The 16,127-nt window shown below is 39.3% G+C and overlaps 1 non-coding gene across 1 annotated transcript; it reads left to right on the top strand.

Moving 5' to 3' along the window:
• Window positions 1-12,244: 12,244 nt before the first annotated feature.
• LOC127098798 (small nucleolar RNA R71) lies at window positions 12,245-12,351 on the top strand. The gene has a single exon (XR_007793493.1). It is a non-coding gene; the product is annotated as a small nucleolar RNA R71 (small nucleolar RNA).
• Window positions 12,352-16,127: the final 3,776 nt, after the last annotated feature.

Here is a 16,127-nt window from a genome sequence, read left to right as displayed (position 1 = left end):
CACTCTCTCTGTCTAGGTTTCTCTCCAGGTTTTATCCAGGGTTTTGTTTCAATGAAAACTCTAGTATTTATAGCCTAATATTGATAGCTTAGTGGGCTTTTGAGAGAGGTCCAACTCTGAGATTTTTTCTTTTATTTATTTATTTACTTTTTTCGTTTTCCGTTTTTTTTTTCATTTTTTTTTTGCATAACACGTGGGCTTCGCCTAGTGAGCATGACAGCTCATGAACAAACCTTTGCTCCTTCAAGATTAACGTTTTGACTGACGAATAGACCCCTGTTGGAAGTAACTCAAGTCTTTCCCTTGTGTTGACTGATCATCTAAATAGAACCCACAAAGTGTCCTGGATGATGTTCAAGCTTCTTGGAGCTAATCCCGATTGACATGATGAAATGCAATGCATCTAATGTTAAATGACCTAAAAATGAATGCGTGAATAAGGAGGGCAAATTTTGGGGTGTTACAGAATCATATCATGCATCATCATAACATTAGCATGACCATTGCATTTGGTCATGGATTCACAAGCATGGCCACACTCTTTTTGGTTTGATATTAACATTAGGGTTTTTCACTTTGATTCATTTATCCACTAACCAAAGCATCATAAAAAATGGTACTTGTTTGTTCCTTTTTCATGTAGGTGATCATGCATCAATTCAAGACACAATAATGGTATTTTGGTCAAGAAATATGCAAGTATGATTCATTGGTTAAAGAGAGGTTCATGTGTTTATTTCCATGCCACGTCACTCAATCATCAAGCCACACTTAAGATAAATCAAGCCTTAATCAATTTTTCTTCAAGGGATGTTCAACTCATCATCATTTTGGCTTGGGATGCAAGGAAACTTCAAGTTTTCACAAGTTGACACAAGTTTGTTTGACCTAATATGCAAGTATGGCTCATTTTTGGTCCAAACACCAACACTTCTTCAATTTTCAACCAATAGACAAACTTCTTTGATCCAAATGTTCCTAAGGAGTTCCTATATAACTTTGGTTCAATGCTCAAACATTGATCGTATTGATTCGCAAATGCACGAATTACGTCAAAGTAATATAAATGAATATTGATCCCACAGAGACCAATCGTCAATCTATCGATTACTATCGTTACGGTGTTTATCTAAGGCGGTATAAAAGAGATATTGGGTTTTCAAAATAATGGTAAATAATAAATGCAGGTAAAGACAGGTTGAATGTAATTCAAGTCAGTTAAGTGATGTTTCGATTGTCTAAATAGAATTACTTATGAGGCAATATTTTCTACTCTTGAAAAGAATCCATTTAACAGGAACTGTCGCTTTTGTGTATTCAGAACCGAGTTTATCCTTAAATTAAGGCCTTTTATTGTCACTTATAAAAGGTGCGCAGAACGCTAAAGTAGTAAACTTATTTTTAAGAAATGAGACTCCTAAACTTAGTGGAAAAGTGATTTTGATTTGGAAAGTTTACCCAAGGAGTTTCCTGATTTTAAATCCATCAACGCGTCCGAAGACGGTTTCAAAAATAGTTTTTCCTTAAAGTGATAAAAATTCCTAGTTACTAAGCCAGGGTGCTTTCGCACTCCTCGAATCATTAAAACTAACCAAGTTTTATTTTAGAAAAACTCAAGTTAAAAATCAAAACAGCCTTTAAAGTATTTCTACAGATTCAATATGTGAAACATTACTTTAACCGCGATCCTTATATTCTAACCTTTAAAAGATTTAGCCAGACATGGTAACACAAACAAACACAACGGTATTAATCATGATGAAAAGTTTGTTTTAGAATGTGAGGCGTTAAGAGCGAGTAAAGTGCGTAAAATAAATAAAGTAAAGCGAGTGTGGAAAATAAATAAAGTAAAGCGAGTGCGGGAAATAAATAAAGTAAAGCGAGTGCGGAAAATAAATAAAGTAAAGCGAGTGTGGAAAATAAATAAAATAAAAGTGATGCGGGAAATAAATAAAATAAAAGAGATGCGGGAAATAAATAAATAAAGCGATAAATAAGAACCTGCTCCAAACGGAGGCTTCGATTCTGGTACAAAAATAAACCTCTGACTCCTGAAGCTAAAGACGACAGCGACTCGAAGTGACCCAACTCAATCTCACAAATGTGCGATAACCCCCCGATCTGACAGATTATCGCTATTACAAATGATAAATATATGCTTAGTGTTGTAAAAGTAAGTTGGATAATTAGAAAACGAAATGGAACGAGCTATTTATAGAGGTTTTCAGCAGCTTGTAAAGACCATGGTGCCCTCCAACTTCCCCTTAGTGGGAACGTGACTTCCAAAGGTGGCACCCTCCATCCCTTCATGGCGCCCGCCATGTGTGTAAATGGGGTGGGTCATGGGAACGTGGCGGTTACCTCCTAGTTAAGGGCTGATGACTCATGGCTTCCGCTATAGCGGCCGCCATGTGTGTAATTTCGCCAAAAAACCCTAATTTTAGGTCTTTTTGCTTCGTTTTTTTCAAAAGAGTCCGAAAGTGCTAAATATCTTAAAACAAGAGAAAAGAGAGCATAATACAAACAAAATGATAATAAAGTCCTAATAAACATGTGAAATCCGAGTCAAAAACACGGTGTAATTCGGTGTGATCAAACTCTCCCACACTTAAACCTTTGCCTGTCCTCAAGCAAAACTCTTTATAGTTTATGCTAGAAAATTAGTATCAACTAGAGTTTATTCGAGGCAAAAAGACTTACGAGTTCATTCAAGGAATGTGTCGATAGGTACTAACGAATCGAACTAAGGGTATTGTAGTGACACTTCCCGCAATTGCGGTCGTAGGCTTCGTTCCTATACAAGTCAATCTACATCACCCCACCATACCTAAGCCTTCCTTTTGTTTTCTTAAAGTCCTTTTCATTCAGGTGCAATCACATTAAGCCCGTTATCCGTACATACTTATAGTAAAGTGACCAGTTAGTGATTATGATCTTAAGCATGGGGCTCTGGTACATAAGTTGGTATAACCCTTTTATTCAACCTAATTTGCAGTTGTGGGGGATTGGATCGTAATCCATCCTACCAAGTTCAGCACCAGATACCTCTGAACCAACAAATAAATAGGCTTATTATTTTATTTTTCTAAGCATGGGGTCTGGTACATAAGTTGGTGTAACCCCTTTATTTAGCCCAATTTGCAGTTGTGGGGGATTGGATCGTAATCCACCCTACCAAGTTCAGCACCAGATACCTCTGAACCAACAAACAAATAGGCTATTATTATTTATTTTTTATTTTTCTTCTGCATGTTCCGCATATGTTTTTATTTTGCTGGGTTAAATGACCGTGTGAGAGTCACCTAGCCCAGATTTTCATGCGATTTGAGAACAAAGCAGGAATTTTTGTGATCATTCACTTATTTTCATCGGTCCCCTACGTAGAGCATGCTTAAGTCGGAGCTGACTGCTAGGATAAACTACTTAAGGACTTATTTGGAACAAAAACTAGGGCTACAACACCTGGGGTATCGGGATCGACTCTTATAATCATGAAACCTAAAGTGTTAAGACAATACCGTCTAAAAATTCACTTATTTTCCCAAGTCTTTTACATCCTGTCATAAACTTGTCTTATAGCCTGAACGTTCAAGGTGTACTATTTTCTCAGATAAAATTTTTTTTGGTAAGGTTAAAGGAATGGGGAAAATAAGGGTACACTTACACAGATGACTCGTCAGACACATGTTATTTTATTGAAAGGGAAAAACAAGCAACTAAAACATAAAACATACTAAAATTAAAGGAAAACGGTAAAAAGCGATAAAAGTAAAGGAAAGCGATAAAAAGCAATAAAAATAAAGGAAAGATGAAAAACGATAGAATCTCCTCCCACACTTAAACCGAACCTTATCCTCAATGTTTCGTTATAAGATAGAGTAGGAGTAACCTGGAAGAGAGAGAGAGAGAGAGAGAGAGAGAGAGAGAGAGAGAGAGAGAGCTAGGGGTGAGCATCGGTACCGTCACTGTCACCGCTCTGGTCAGGATGCTTGGGTTGACAACGTCTAGTTCGAGTACTAAGTCCTTCCTGCAGCTGCTGAGAGCGACCTAGGAGAGATCCTTGGGTGGCCTCGATGAGAGCGAAGTGACGCTCATTAGCATGTCATTGGCGTTACTGCTCATTAGTGACCGCAAGCAAGGACTCAGTCACAGTCCGATGTGCTCGCTTACTACGCTGCTGGGAAGCTACCATAAAACTCATATTATCTGACAGTTGTTGGTTTATGGTATTCAGGAGGGTGTCACGCCGTTCCTCATGAGCTAGGTGCTCGCGCCACATCTCCTCGGTGATGTAGAAACCGGGAGTGGTACCTGCAAAAGGGTTAGAGGAAGAAGGTGCGGTGTGTGTAGGTGATGCAGCAGGAATATCATGAGCAGGCGACTGGTCGCGCCGGTCATACTCATCATCGGTCCCTTGCCCTTCGTCCATAGGAACGTTAGGTGGCAAAGGACCAGTAAAGGGTGAAGCATCAAGATCGTATGTCCAGTTCCTCGCATGTCGCACATCCGTACGCTGAGAGCAAGGTAGGACAACACTGGGTACATCTGCACCATGTATCATGAGGTAGAAGCCACCTTCTCTCCGCACCTTGCATAATTTCATATCTTTCAAAAACTTTAAGTTAATGGTGCGGTGAGGGAGTGGTTCCAAGGTGGCTAACTCAGCGTGTAGATTCAACGCTCTAGCAATGGAGGTAATCAAACTACCGAAAGAGATGGTTCCTCCTTTCTTAAGGATGGAAGACATATGGGCCGACATGAAAGGAACAGGATTGATCCTATGATTAGTGAGGCACCCATGTAAAAACATCAATTCTCGGGCACTTACTTTATTGGAATTTTCTCGGCCAAATATTGTACATGCCAAAAGGTATCTAAAAATACGTACGGCCAGGTTATGGATATTAGAAGCCAAAATTCCTTCAAAGGAAGTGACATTCACATTAAATAATCTGTTCCAAAAAGTAAATGTCTCGAGTGCCCATTCAGTATCTAAGGGCGTCTCACAAATAGCACCATCACCATAAGGCATTTCGAGCAAACCCGCTAAAGCATTGGTAGTGTACTCGTATTCTACATTAAACATTCTAAAATAAACGGTACCTACCGTGCTAGCAGTGCCAGGATGGACAGTGTAAATTAGGGAACTTAAAAATTCCCTAGTGAGCATATCGTAGGTGGGTGCTTTACTAGCAAAAATATCGTGTAATCCTAAATTATCAAGCATGTGGAAAACACTATGGTATGTGCCTAGAGTGTACAAACAATCTTCGTCGACATACCTGGTAGCGAGGATTTCCCGAGTTTGCAATCTTTGCAAAATCTTGTTTTATCGCTCACCGGGATTTCCTCCACGAAGAATGATGTCGTTAAACTCCATTTCGGCCATTAATGGTGATTGTAGAGAAAAATGAGTATTTGTAGAAAAGAGATGAAAAAGTAGAGTTTAATGGATTTTTGGTGGAGAAATGGAGGAGTGGAGTTGGGAAATTGTAATGGCTTGTAGTGAAAATGAGAAGCTTGGAAAATTTTTATGAATTTTGGTGGAGTTGGGAGAAGAAGAGAATGGGTTTGGAGAGGTTGAAGAAGGTATAAATGGTGAAAAAGGAAAATCTGATTGTTACGTCATGGCGTCCGCCATGAAGCTTATGGTGCCCGCCATGTCTTCGGATTTGGTTTGGGCCGGCTATGCTGTTTACTTCTTGGGCCTTAATCCTCTCGTCTTCATTTTTGTAATTGGGGGTGTATATAGGTATCCATGAATGTTGTTTTTTTTTATTTAAGCTTGATAAAACGAAATAAAATAAAACAAAATAAAGTAAAACAAAATTAAATAAAACAAAACAAAATAAAATAAAACAAAATAAAATAGTAAAGTAAAATAAAACAAAATGGACATAAAAACATAATAATTATAATGCATACATATATACGTAGAGTCAATAATAATTCACGAGTCCAAAGATCTTAGGAAAGTTAAGCAAGCATAATGTCAAAGGAAATAATAAAAATAAGCATGAATAATAAATAACGGGGAAATAGGGAAATTCAAACGGTATTTCTTGGTTCATGATGGCATCAATGCTCAGGGTATAATGGAGTCTCCTCGACTTCGTAGACTCGAAGCTCTGTGATCTGGCGTCGGAGATCGGCGATCTCATCATGCACCATATCAGTCTCGGTGTCGTGTGAGGCAACTGATACTTCGACCTACAGGGCAACGTCAGCAAGCTCCTGGCGAAGCTCGGCTATCTCCATGTGAAGCTTAACTAATTTGAACTGCATGCTCGGAGTCTGGAGATTCGAATTGTTGGTACGGATTTTGATTCTGGTCGGTGCAATCTTCAGCGCGTCTACTGTCTCTCCCTGCCCTTCTAGGGCGTAGGCCCAGTTGGCCTGATCAATAACACAAGTCACCTGAGGGTCAGGTAAAGTAAAGTAGTGAATGGTCTCACCCTCAATTAACAGCCTGTATTTTGATTCGGTTGGAAAGAAGATCTCCTCATAAGGCCACGGTCCAGACAGAAATCAATATCCATCAAGGTGTAGTTGTAGTATGACGTCAGGTGAGATAGTCTTCTATCGAGTCCCAGGGCTGAGGCTATGTGAGTCACCGTGCTTCCAACATGTATAGGGCTCGCAACAGAGCGAGCATTAAGATATAGACTCTTGATCAAGAAAGCTCCACAATCTACCGGGAGTGACTAAATGGTACAGTACATGAAGAAGATCTCTTCAGCACTCACATGCGTATCAGGGTCACTCTTCCCCAGGAAGGTGTGGGCAATGATCATCTGGAAGTATCAGAAAGCAGGGTTGTGACTCTTGCTGGAGATTTGGGTGGAAGGGTCAGGACTACCTCCACACGTGATATCGCTCCAAAACTTCTCGACGTCTCGGCTCAGAAAGTAGCTCATGGGGAGCTCAGAGGAAGCATCATAGGCAGTCTGAAAACCAATCAAGTCGCCAAAACGCTTGTGGTTGAAGGTGTATTCCGCCCCAAACAACCTGAAGTTAATGTATCCTTCATCACTGGCGTGACCAACACAAGGCTCGTAGATAAGCGATCTCAGGAACTCCAAAGTCAGGTTCATGTAAGTCACGTGCATAGCATCTGTATATTCATCCCACTGTAATTGATTGCACAAGTGCATGACACTAGGCTCAATGCCTAATGCCTCCATGCAGCTCGAGTCGGGATATCTGGTGGGCAGCATTGGGTGCTGGAAAAGCATGACGTAACGCTGCTCTTGAACCGGGTCACGAAAGATTATTGGCATAGTATCGATACTCTCCATTCCTGAAAAGTTAGATTAGAAACAGAGGACACCTGAAATCACAAATATTATAACTGTTAGTCTCCACATAGATATACATATATATATAAAACAAATAAAAATATAAATTGAAAATAGTAAAAGTAAAGGAAAAGAGATCATGGGTTGCCTCCCATGCAGCGCTTGTTTAACGTCGTTAGCTTGACGATTCGAAATTTATATGTTAGAGGTAGGAACTGGAGGGTCGGTCAGAGTTTGGTCATGACATTCTGTGGGTACGTCACCTCCTTGGTATTGCTTCAGTCTTTTTCCATTTACCACGAATGGATTATAGGAGTTGTTCCGGATTTCAACTGCTCTAGATTTTAGGATTTTGGACACCTCAAAGGGGCTGTCCATCTCGAACGCAGCTTACCTGGAAAAAGTTGTAATCTCGAATTGAAGAGAAGAGCAAATTCGCCTATATTAAATTCCTTTTTCACGATTCTTTTGTCGTGTCAAGCTTTGGTTCTCTCTTTTATATAACGGTATTCTCGTAAGCGTTCTGGCGGAGTTCCTCCAATTTGTGAATATCAAGGATTCGCTTCTTGCCAGATGCTAGGTAATCCAAATTCAGGGTCTTGATGGCCCAATATGCCTTGTGCTTGAGTTCAAAAGGTAAGTGGTATGACTTCCCGTAGACCAACTGGTACGGTGTAGTTCCAATAGGGGTTTTGTAAGCAGTTCGGTAAGCCCACAGTACTTCTGTTAGCTTTTCAGACCAATCTTTTCTAGATATTGATACAGTTTTCTCCAAGATCTGCTTAATTTCTCTGTTAGATCCTTCCACTTGACCATTAGTCTGGGGGTGATATGGTGTTGCTACTCTGTGTTTCACTCCATATTTCCTTAGGAGTTTATTAAATATCTTGGATATAAAATGTGATCCGCCATCACTTATGACAAGTCGTGGCACTCCAAATCTGGGAAAGATATTATTCTTGAACATCTTGATGACTAGTCTTGTTTCGTTGGTGGGTGCGACTATAGCTTCTATCCACTTGGACACATAGTCAACGGCTACCAAAATGTACTTGTTTCCCAACGAAGATGGAAAAGGTCCCATGAAATCGATACCCCAAACGTCAAATAATTCTACTTCTTGGATGTTCTTCAAAGGCATTTCGTCACGTCTTGAGATGTTCCCAGCGCGCTGGCACCGGTCACATCGGACAATATAAGCATGGACATCACGCCATAATGGCGGCCAATAAAGACCAGCTTGAAGGATCTTAGTGTATGTCTTGGATGTGCTTGAATGTCCACCATAGGGTGAAGAATGACAATGTTCTATGATGTTTCTGACTTCTTCTTACGGGACGCAACGTCGAAATATGTTATCAGTTCCTCTTTTGAAAAGGAGTGGTTCGTCCCAATAGAAGTGTCTTATATCTTTAAATAACTTCTTCTTCTGTTGATAGTTGAGGTCAGGTGGTATGATATTAGCGGCTAGATAGTTCACAAAATCAGCATACCATGGTACTCTACTAATTTCTGAAATTGTCCCAAGGTTGTCTCTATTAGGTTCAAGGGGAGCGGTATTTATCTTAGCTATCAGTTTGTCATAGGTGAAGTCATCATTTATAGGTAAATGATCTGGCTTTAAATGCTCTAATCTGGAAAGATGGTCAGCAACTACATTTTCAGTTCCTTTTTTATCTCTAATGTCTAAGTCAAATTCTTGTAGTAAAAGGATCCACCTGAGTAATCTAGGTTTTGCATCCTTTTTACTCAGAAGGTAACGGATAACTGCATGGTCTGTATAGACTATAATCTTAGATCCTACAAGATAAGACCTAAATTTATCGATTGTGAAAACGACAGCTAGGAGTTCCTTCTCTGTTGTTGTATAATTTAATTGAGTGGCATCTAGGGTTCTACTAGCGTAATATATTACGTGAAGTTTCTTATCTTTTCTTTGCCCTAAAACAACTCCTATAGCGAAATCGCTAGCATCACACATTATTTCGAAGGGTTTAGTCCAATTCGGGGTTTGTAGAATGGGTGCTGAAATTAATGCTTGTTTTAAACGGTTAAAGGCTTCAATGCATTTTTCATCGAAAATGAATTCGATGTCTTTCATCAGAAGGCCGGTCATGAGTTTTGTTATTTTAGAGAAGTCTTTTATGAAGCGTCGGTAGAAACCGGCTTGTCCAAGGAAACAACGGACTTCTCTGACTGTCTTAGGAGGGTTAAGGTTTTCTATAACTTCTATCTTTGCTTTATTGACCTCAATGCCTCTTTCAGATGTTATATGTCCTAACACTATGCCTTCTTTAACCATAAAGTGGCACTTCTCCCAGTTTAACACAAGGTTAACTTCTACGCATCTCTCTAGGATTTTCTCAAGGTTAATAAGGTAGTTTTCAAAGTCTAATCCATACACCGAGAAGTCATCCATGAATACTTCCATGATTCCGTTGAGATAATCTGCGAAGATTGACATCATACAATGTTGGAAAGTAGCTGGCGCATTACAGAGTCCAAACAACATTCGTCTGTAAGCAAACGTTCCGTAAGGACAGGTAAAGGTCGTTTTCTCTTGATCCTCGGGGTGTATGGGTATTTGGAAAAATCCAGAATATCCATCAAGATAACAAAAGTAAGAGTGTTTGGAAAGACGCTCCAGCATTTGATCTATGAATGGAAGGGGGAAATGGTCTTTCCTAGTTACCTTATTGAGCTTCCTATAATCTATGCATATACGCCATCCGCCTTCTATGCGTTTAGCGACATGCTCTCCCTTCTCGTTCTGCACAACTGTGATGCCTCCCTTCTTGGGTACCACATGTACAGGACTTACCCACTTACTATCAGAAATCTGATAGATTATACCAGCTTCCAGTAGTTTAAGGACTTCCTTCTTCACTACCTCGCTCATCACAGGGTTGATCCTTCTCGGATGTTCTCTAGAAGGTTTTGAATCCTCCTCTAGAGAGATCCTATGCATACACATGGATGGGCTTATACCTTTTAGATCAGAGATGTTGTACCCTAAGGCATAGGGGTATCTTCTTAAAACGTTCAAGAGTCGATTCGTCTCGTCTTGGTTTAAGGTGGCACTAAGTATTACTGGGCGGTTCATTTCTTCATCCAAGAACTCGTATCTTAGGTTCTTGGGTAGTTCCTTAAGTTCTTGGGCTGGTTTTTGAGAATTAGGTGAAGGGTCTGGAGTAAGATCCAAAAATTCGTTAGTGTGAGGTTCTGTTTCCTCTAACTCGTCATCCTTTTCATTCGGGTTTGAAAATGGTTCGATCTTAGGTTCTCCCTGATCAAATTCTCTTATGCACTCATCTATGATATCAATCGCATAACATGCGTCTCCTAGAATTGGTGCCATCAGGAATTTCGAAAGAATGAACTCGGTCTTTTCATCCCCTACTTCGAAGGTTAATTTCCCTCTTTTGACATCTATTATAGCTCCGGCTATTGATAAGAATGGTCTACCTAAAAGGATAGGGATATCTTCGTCTTCTTTGATATCCATGACCACAAAGTCTGTTGGGATATAAAGTTGACCGATCCTAACTGGGATGTCTTCTAAAATGCCTACAGGATACTTAACAGACCTATCGGCTAATTGAAGGGACATCTTAGTTGGTTGCAATTCTCCTAGGTTTAACCTTTTACATACAGCTAAGGGCATTAAACTTACACTAGCGCCTAAGTCTAGGAAAGCTTTGTCGATCACATGACTCCCTAAAATGCAAGGTATAGAAAAATTACCAGGGTCTTTCTCCTTCTTAGCGAGTTTATCCTCGGAAATAAGGTTGCATTCCAAAGGTTTGGGGTCGTCAAGCCTACGCTTGTTAGTTAAGATGTCTTTGAGAAATTTGGCATAAGACGGGATTTGGGTGATAGCTTCGGTGAAAGGGATCTCTACATGAAGCTTTTCTATCACTTTTATAAATTTTTGGTGTTGGTTGTTAATTTTGGTTTGTTTAAGTCTTTGTGGGTATGGGATTGGTGGTTTGTACAGGGGTGGTGGTTTGTAAGTTTTTTCCTTGGCTTCACCTTCTTGGTTGGTTTGTTTCTCGGGTTCCTCCGGTTCCTCTTCTTGGTTGGTAGGTATAGAAGTTTTGGACTCACTCATTGTTGGGTTATGAGGCCCTTCGTAACGAGATAGCGTTAGCTTGCCCTCGAGGGTTTGGTTGAGGTTGTCCAGGGAATTGGCCTCCAGGTGTTATTTGTGGGGCTTGGTTTTGTGCTACCTGTGAGATCTGGGTTTCAAGCATCTTGTTGTGGGTGATTATTTGATCAACCTTGGTTCCTAATTGCGTTATAAGTTCGTTTACGTGAATGTTCTGGTTTAGGAATTCTTTATTTTGCTGGTCTGGCCCGATATAAAGCTCTCCATGATCTTCTCAAGGTTAGACTTCTGGGGCACAACTTGCATAGGTTGGTTTGGTTTTTGGGCTTGATAACCTTGTGGTCTCTGAGGTGCATGATTTTGGATAGGGTTCTGGTTTTTATAGGATAAATTTGGATGATTCTTCCATCCAGGGTTGTAAGTGTTTGAAAATGGGTTACCTTGGGCGTAATTCACTTGGTCGGTATTCAGTTCGTTCAAAAGGTTACACTTCACTGGTTCGTGTCCTTTGGATCCATAGAGTTCGCACTTTGTGTGGACTACTGCTACGGTGTTAGTGTTTGTAGACATATGTTCGATCCTAAGGGCTAAAGCGTCCATTTTTGCCTGCATCATGTCTAGAGAGCTTACCTCATGTATTCCACCTTGGGTCTCCTTTTTCTCTATTAATGCTCGTTCAGTTCCCCATTGTTAATGGTTTTGGGCCATATCCTCAATTAGGTCACAAGCTTCTGGATAAGGTTTGTTCATCAGCGCACCACCTGCGGCAGCGTCGATGCTCATCTTGGTGTTATAATGGAGTCCATTGTAGAAGGTATGAACGATCAGCCATTGTTCTAGGCCATGGTGTGGGCAGACTCTTAATAGCTCTTTATATCTCTCCCAAGCTTCGAAAAGTGATTCTCCTTGGTTTTGAGCAAATCTAGTTATTTGGTTTCGAAGAACAGCAGTCTTACTAGGGGGAAATATCTAGCAAGGATTACTCTCCTAAGGTCTTCCCAGGTAGTTATTGAATTAGCTGGAAGTGAATCTAACCATGAACGTGCTCTGTCCCTGAGGGAGAAAGGAAATAATCTTAAACGGATCGCATCGGGTGAAGCGCCGTTAGATTTAAAGGTGTCGGCTAGTTGGATAAAAAAAATTAAATGTTGATTCGGGTTCTCAGTAGCGAGACCCGCGTATTGGTTTTGATACACTAATTGCAACAAAACGGTTTTAGTTCAAAATTGTTAGCAGGAATAAGGGGGTTTACTATACTCGAACTAGGTTCCTCATCAGAGGGTTGGGCGAATTCCTTAAGAGGTCTCCTATCGCGATTCTCGGCCATAGCTTTCTTAATTCGGATGAGTAAGAGGCCTGTACGAGTATAACGTTCGGGTTCCGCTAAAGGATCTACTAAATTTTCGGTACTACGGGTTCTTCGCATTTACCGGCTAATAATGCCTTAGTCTATACGGTGTAACAACAGGGTACAAAATTTGACGAAGTTGGTCCCCGACAACGGCGCCAATCGTCAAAGTAATATAAAAGAATATCAATCCCACAAAGACCAATCGTCAATCTATCGATTACTATCGTTACGGTGTTTATCTAAGGCGGTGTAAAAGAGATATTGGGTTTTCAAAATAACGGTAAATAATAAATGCAGGTAAAGACAGGTTGAATGTAATTCAGGTCAGTTAAGTGATGTTTCGATTGTCTAAATAGAATTACTTATGAGGCAATATTTTCTACTCTTGAAAAGAATCCATTTAACAGGAACTGTCGCTTTCGCGTATTCAGAACCGAGTTTACCCTTAAATTAAGGTCTTTTATTGTCACTTATAAAAGGTGCGCAGAACGCTAAAGTAGTAAACTTATTTTTAAGATATGAGACTCGTAAACTTAGTCGAAAAGTGATTTTGATTTGGAAAGTTTACCAAAGGAGTTTCCTGATTTTAAATCCATCAACGCGTCCGAAGACGGTTTAAAAAATAGTTTTTCCTTAAAGTGATAAAAATTCCTAGTTACTAAGCCAGGGTGCTTTCGCACTCCTCGAATAATTAAAACTAACCAAGTTTTATTTTAGAAAAACTCAAGTTAAAAATCAAAACAGCCTTTAAAGTATTTCTACAGATTCAATATGTGAAACATTACTTTAACCGCGATCCTTACATTCTAACCTTTAAAAGATTTAGCCAGACATGGTAATATAAACAAACACAACGGTATTAATCATGATGAAAAGTTTGTTTTAGAATGTGAGGCGTTAAGAGCGAGTAAAGTGCGTAAAATAAATAAAGTAAAGTGAGTGCGGAAAATAAATAAAGTAAAACGAGTGCGGAAAATAAATAAAGTAAAGCGAGTGCGAAAAATAAATAAAGTAAAGTGATGCCGGAAATAAATAAATTAAAGCGAGTGCAGAAAATAAATAAAATAAAAGCGATGCGGGAAATAAATAAAATAAAAGTGATGCGGGAAATAAATAAATAAAGCGATAAATAAGAACCTGCTCCAAACGGAGGCTTCGATTCTGGTACAAAAATAAACCTCCGACTCCTGAAGCTAAAGACGACAGCGACTCGAAGTGACCCAACTCAATCTCACAAAGGTGCGATAACCCCCCGATGTGACGGATTATCGCTATTACAAATGATAAATATATGCTTAGTGTTATAAAACTAAGTTGGATGATTGGAAAACAAAATGTAACGAGCTATTTATAGAGGTTTTCAGCAGCTTGTAAAGACCATGGTGCCCTCCAACTTCCCCTTAGTGGGAACGTGACTTCCAAAGGTGGCGCCCGCCATCCCTTCATGGCGCCCGCCATCTGTGTAAATGGGGTGGATCATGGGAACGTGGCGGTTACCTCCTAGTTGAGGGCTGATGACTCATGGCTTCCCCTATAGCGGTTGCCATGTGCAACGTCATGTGTGTAATTTCGCTGAAAAACCCTAATTTTAGGTCTTTTTGCTTCGTTTCTTCCAAAAGAGTCCGAAAGTGCTAAATATCTGAAAACAAGAGAAAAGAGAGCATAATACAAACAAAATGATAATAAAGTCCTAATAAACATGTGAAATCCGAGTCAATAACACGGTGTAATTCGGTGTGATCAAACATCAATTCAACCCCTAAGGACATCAATTTTGGAAAGGGCTATGTTGCCAAAATAGGCCAAAACCTTGTCATGACCCCACTTGACAACCATGCCATTTTCAGCTCAAGTATCCTTTTTATCCCATTCCTTTTGCATTTTGTTAATATTATGTCAAAGATCATTTGGACCAAGTTTGGCTCAAAATGCATGAGGGAAACAAAAGTTATGGTGTCATGAACTTGGAGGCTCAAGATGCCCAAAATGTGCCAAAATTGTTTGAGCAAATGCCTGACCTAGAAAGCATGTCACGCTCAACTTTCAACACTTGCCATTTTCACCTCAAGCCTCCTTTTGAGTTGGTTATTTTTGCATTCAATTCATTGCAATGAGATGAACAAAAGGCATGAAGAAAATCATAAAACACATGAGTGGATTCCATTTGGCCTAACTTCAAACATGGCACATTGAACTTTGTTTTTCCCGATGCCCAAAAGTTGAAATTATAAGTCATTTTTTATCTTGGGACCACTTGCATATGTGCAACTTGTTTATGATTCTAAAACAAGTGAAAACAAACACAAAATGACCAGGTCTCATCATTAAATCACACACTTCATGCTTCATCTCACATGAGCATAATTTGCCAAAATGTCAACCCTAATTCACACAAATTCAGATCTGTTTGGAATGTGTGAGCTTCCCATTTCATTTCCTATAAATAGAGGATCATTTTGCCTTAATTTGCGAGCTTGAATAGCCAGAAAAACCCTGTCTCACTTGAATCCGATATTGCTCCAAAACCAGTTTGTGGTTTCTTCAATTCAAGCTCTTTCAACCTCAAATCATTGCCCATAAAGATTCATCGAAATCCTCTGAAGCTAACTCCTTCATCATTTTTCCTTGAAACCTCTTGCATCATGCTCCCCATTTCTATCATTCTTAACCTTCGAAGCTTCAATTGGAAAGGTAGCTACGAGTTAAATCTTTGAGCAAATAAGTTATCACTCTCTTTGCATTATTCCACTGATCAAAAGCCCTCTTCTACCATTAATTTATCTTTCGTATTACTCATTTAATTTAATTTTGAACACTTAGGGTTCTTTGTGTTCTTGAGAAAAATTCTCCCTGCTCAAAGCCAATCAATGGCTCTGATGTAGGGAGACATGAGCGATGATGTGTTGTGAAGCTAACTCCATGCCTGGGTATTGCTAAAAACACGAATTCATGATTTGCAGAAATTGAATCCAAGGTTAAAGATGAAGTTGGTTCAGCGTGCACTTTGGTACCAAATTTCAAATCCAGCCAATCACAGCTAGCCATCACATTTTTTTGAATTCTCTTGACCGTTTGCACCCTTTTATATTTTTATTTTCTTTTCTTTTATTTCTTTTATTTCCAAATTATTTTGTCTCTCATTTTTAAATATTTTTTATCCAATTTTTTTACATAAAGTCTCCAAAAATATTTTGCATCACATACTTTTTTTCCATAATTCTTAAAATCATTTTTTTCATTTATTAATATTCTTTATTTCATTTTAATTTTAATTTCTTTTCACAATTTATTTTTTCAATCATTTTAAAACCTTTTTGCATCCAACTTTTGAGATCCATTCATGTGTAATATTTGGGACTTTGTGTAATTT

Source organism: Lathyrus oleraceus, chromosome 6 (assembly GCF_024323335.1).
Source record: "Lathyrus oleraceus cultivar Zhongwan6 chromosome 6, CAAS_Psat_ZW6_1.0, whole genome shotgun sequence".
In the NCBI taxonomy this organism is placed as follows: domain Eukaryota; kingdom Viridiplantae; phylum Streptophyta; class Magnoliopsida; order Fabales; family Fabaceae; genus Lathyrus; species Lathyrus oleraceus.
Note: the sequence above shows the minus strand (reverse complement) of the source record. Positions and strands in the feature narration are given on the sequence as shown.